Source organism: Ziziphus jujuba, chromosome 7, assembly GCF_031755915.1.
Source record: "Ziziphus jujuba cultivar Dongzao chromosome 7, ASM3175591v1".
In the NCBI taxonomy this organism is placed as follows: Eukaryota; Viridiplantae; Streptophyta; class Magnoliopsida; order Rosales; family Rhamnaceae; genus Ziziphus; species Ziziphus jujuba.
This window is the reverse complement of record NC_083385.1, coordinates 30,177,501-30,182,500: the sequence shown is the minus strand read 5'-3', so window position 1 is coordinate 30,182,500 and position 5,000 is coordinate 30,177,501.

Below are 5,000 nucleotides of genomic sequence, written 5' to 3'. Positions count from 1 at the left end.
TGCTATGGTTCTGCATGCTGCGGCATTTGTGGGCGATGCTTCTTCATGGATGCTTATTCGGTGACTGTTGGGGGCGCTGCCTGAAACGGGGGACGAAGGACACCTGCACTCGTGCGGGAGTCTCTCTGAACCTTGCTTGGGGGGCAATCTCGGTGGGATCCGGGTGGGTGTTTGTGCGGGGTATATGCTTCTTCATGGATGCTTGTTCGGTGACTGTTGGGGGCGCTGCCTGAAATGGGGGACGAAGGACACCTGCACTCGTGCGGGAGTCTCTCCGAACCTTGCTTGGGGGGCAATCTCGGTGGGATCCGGGTGGGTGTTTGTGCGGGGTATGCTTCTTCATGGATGCTTGTTTGGTGATTGCTGGGGGCGCTGCCCGAAATGGGGGACGAAGGACACCTGCACTCGTGCGGGAGTCTTTCCGAACCTTGCTTGGGGGGCAATCTCGGCGGGATCCAGGGGGGTGTTTGTGCGGGGGTATGCTACGGTGCCTAGGCATGCAGCACCATGTCGGAAACTCGGAATGTGTGGGCTTATGCGGTGCGATCCATTGCTTCATATGGCTATTGCCATGGTTTTGCATGCTGCGGCATTTGTGGGCGATGCTTCTTCATGGATGCTTGTCTGGTGACTGTTGGGGGCGCTGCCTGAAATGGGGGACGAAGGACACCTGCACTCGTGTGGGAGTCTCTCCGAACCTTGATTGGGGGGCAATCTCGGTGGGATCCGGGTGGGTGTTTGTGCGGGGTATGCTTCTTCATGGATGCTTGTTTGGTGACTGCTGGGGGCGCTGCCCGAAATGGGGGACGAAGGACACCTGCACTCGTGCGGGAGTCTCTCCGAACCTTGCTTGGGGGGCAATCTCGGTGGGATCCGGGTGGGTGTTTGTGCGGGGTATGCTTCTTCATGGATGCTTGTTCGGTGACTGTTGGGGGCGCTGCCTGAAATGGGGGACGAAGGACACCTGCACTCGTGCGGGAGTCTCTCCGAACCTTGCTTGGGGGGCAATCTCGGTGGGATCCGGGTGGGTGTTTGTGCGGGGTATGCTTCTTCATGGATGCTTGTTTGGTGATTGCTGGGGGCGCTGCCCGAAATGGGGGACGAAGGACACCTGCACTCGTGCGGGAGTCTTTCCGAACCTTGCTTGGGGGGCAATCTCGGCGGGATCCAGGGGGGTGTTTGTGCGGGGGTATGCTACGGTGCCTAGTGTCACGGTCCTACATTTTATGCAGCGGAATAGACCGTGCGGCGCCAAGACTCTCCAGTCATGGCCAGCCTTTTCACTATCCGAGTTCATATATCGACCCATCTGATACCAATTGTATGCTCATGAGGTTCCCATAGTCATCATGGCTCATGTCGTTCAGCAAGCTAGCCCGATGGCCTTGCGCCCACTCGGTAGCTTGTTACTTAATCTTGTGCCAAGATCTAGCCAGCAACCCATCTCTTCACTCGGGCCTTGGTCCATGCACATCTCGAATAGCATCCGACCCTAGAGCATGCACACCAGCATCGTGCCAACATGCCCTCAGGATAGCAACACAAGATTGGAAGCCCACATATGAATGTCACCCGATGGCACGGTGTCGCCCCGTCCGTGCCTATTTAGCTTCCGACCCTCTTGAGCGAGGCAGAACCCGAGCCCCCGCTCATTGGCACATTTGCCACAACCTTGTAACAAAGGCCTACGTGTGTTCTTGGCATAGCCGATAGAAAACGGCATAGCGAATGCTACACTTAGCCTCTGACACAGGAGTGACGCGCAGTACCAGCTCATAGCGCCTACCGGTACTGTCCTCGGGACTCCCTGTCCCTCGGAGACATAAGACCACCTCCGTGGCACTTTATGTCCGCCCCATGGCTTGCCGTCGCCCATGGGAAGCTCGCTTAGCCCAAGCTCGAAGCCGGAGCCGGGGGCCGTGGAGAGCCAACACGGACCACCCCCCTAAAGAGCTTATTGAGCCATTTCCTTTCTGGCACCCATAGATATCACTTTGTGCGAGGAATCATAATGGGGTTTTCTCTAGCAAACCTTCACATCTTGGCTTGCCATTCGATATGCACCATCCTAGTGACATTCTTAAGAACTTCCCACGGCCCGGGATCGAAGATCCCGACCTTCAAATATTTACGAAAATGCCACTAGGCCATTCCAAAGGTGCGGACCGTTACATCCTCCCCCACTTCATTACGTCGATGCCCTCATCGACGTGCCCGCTTGCTATCTTCAAGACTCCTGCACTCCGCGCAACACCTTTCATCCACATAAGCTCTTCAGGCTCAAACTCAAGATCCTGCATACTTCGTCCCTCTACCTCTGTAGAATCACCCTCTGTGACGACCTTCGCGCGCCCACTCTTGGACTTGGCCAAGGACCTATTGCATGCATTCACCCAAACTCAAGCTTTCCTCAAAACCTGCACCTCCTTGTGCATAAATTAGTGCTTCGCCCCGCACTTTCAGCTCCATATGCAGATAGTGTCCCCCTCGGACGAATTCTGCCTCTTATGTATCTCGCTGGCACCCCAGCCAGACTCATGTCCCCCTTGGACAGATGCTCTCTTCCTTCATTGGCACCCAAGCCAACGCTTATTGTCCCTCTTGGACGAATAGCTTCCCGAGCTCTAATTTCCATCTCCACGATGGTGATGCTAGCAATTCTCAAGCTAGCTTTGCCTTCTCCAAAGGCAAATTTATGCACAACATCCCTCGAGTGTGCATCTCAAATTTCCATCTCCACGATGGTGATGTGCTAGCAATTCTCAAGCTAGCTTTGCCTTCTCCAAAGGCAAATTTATGCACAACATCCCTTGAGTGTGCATTTGTTCTTGTGGCTTCCAAAGCCAACCCTTGCGCAAGTGGCATCCTCTTCCCGACGAGTTACCACATCTTGAATGGGGGTCCTCTCTTCTGCGACCTCCTTATTTCGGCTGTTGACACCTAGTGTCGTCTTGAACTAAGCCCTTTCCTTAGTTCTTTGCCTCAATCTTGCTCACTTTTGTATCTCGGCTCCTCCTCTGAGCCAGTTTTGCCCTCTGGCAAATTTACAGTGCTCCACGCATCCACTCGTCTTGACTTCTCATTCGCTTCGACAAGGTTGTCTTTTCTCTTGGACAAACGTGGCCTCTGCCACCCAGCCGCACTGGCTTGCTCTTTCTTCCCCACTCTTTGTGGCTGTCAAGACTCTTCGTTAAAATGGATCTATTTTTTTGGTATTTTCTGTAATTCTTAAGACCAATACCCCAAAAGAAACACATGGCTAACAAGCCCTCAATTATTCAAGAGAACTGCACTACTTACGGCTTGTGCTCTCATTTAACGACGCATGAATTCCTTTCTGAGCACCAGTCACTTATTCCAAATGCTTGTCCCATTCATGAACTTCGCATTTGCCTCGCTGCTCGAGCATCCAGTTAAAGTGTATTTGTATCGCACACTGGTACTCGTTTGGTGAACGTCCCCACATCATATTCAAGTTGGGCATGCCGCCACAACTACCCATGCTCCATGCAAGAATGCCCCCTTCACAGTAGCATCGGGGTTCTACGGATCCAAGCATCACCAACCAATACCATCCGTTCCTCGGTTCGCCTATTGCAGGACAAACCGGGCTCTGATACCACTTGTCACGGTCCTACATTTTATGCAGCGGAATAGACCGTGCGGCGCCAAGACTCTCCAGTCATGGCCAGCCTTTTCACTATCCGAGTTCATATATCGACCCATCTGATACCAATTGTATGCTCATGAGGTTCCCATAGTCATCATGGCTCATGTCGTTCAGCAAGCTAGCCCGATGGCCTTGCGCCCACTCGGTAGCTTGTTACTTAATCTTGTGCCAAGATCTAGCCAGCAACCCATCTCTTCACTCGGGCCTTGGTCCATGCACATCTCGAATAGCATCCGACCCTAGAGCATGCACACCAGCATCGTGCCAACATGCCCTCAGGATAGCAACACAAGATTGGAAGCCCACATATGAATGTCACCCGATGGCACGGTGTCGCCCCGTCCGTGCCTATTTAGCTTCCGACCCTCTTGAGCGAGGCAGAACCCGAGCCCCCGCTCATTGGCACATTTGCCACAACCTTGTAACAAAGGCCTACGTGTGTTCTTGGCATAGCCGATAGAAAACGGCATAGCGAATGCTACACTTAGCCTCTGACACAGGAGTGACGCGCAGTACCAGCTCATAGCGCCTACCGGTACTGTCCTCGGGACTCCCTGTCCCTCGGAGACATAAGACCACCTCCGTGGCACTTTATGTCCGCCCCATGGCTTGCCGTCGCCCATGGGAAGCTCGCTTAGCCCAAGCTCGAAGCCGGAGCCGGGGGCCGTGGAGAGCCAACACGGACCACCCCCCTAAAGAGCTTATTGAGCCATTTCCTTTCTGGCACCCATAGATATCACTTTGTGCGAGGAATCATAATGGGGTTTTCTCTAGCAAACCTTCACATCTTGGCTTGCCATTCGATATGCACCATCCTAGTGACATTCTTAAGAACTTCCCACGGCCCGGGATCGAAGATCCCGACCTTCAAATATTTACGAAAATGCCACTAGGCCATTCCAAAGGTGCGGACCGTTACACTAGGCATGCAGCACCATGTCGGAAACTCGGAATGTGTGGGCTTATGCGGTGCGATCCATTGCTTCATATGGCTATTGCCATGGTTTTGCATGCTGCGGCATTTGTGGGCGATGCTTCTTCATGGATGCTTATTCGGTGACTGTTGGGGGCGCTGCCTGAAACGGGGGACGAAGGACACCTGCACTCGTGCGGGAGTCTCTCTGAACCTTGCTTGGGGGGCAATCTCGGTGGGATCCGGGTGGGTGTTTGTGCGGGGTATATGCTTCTTCATGGATGCTTGTTCGGTGACTGTTGGGGGCGCTGCCTGAAATGGGGGACGAAGGACACCTGCACTCGTGCGGGAGTCTCTCCGAACCTTGCTTGGGGGGCAATCTCGGTGGGATCCGGGTGGGTGTTTGTGCGGGGTATG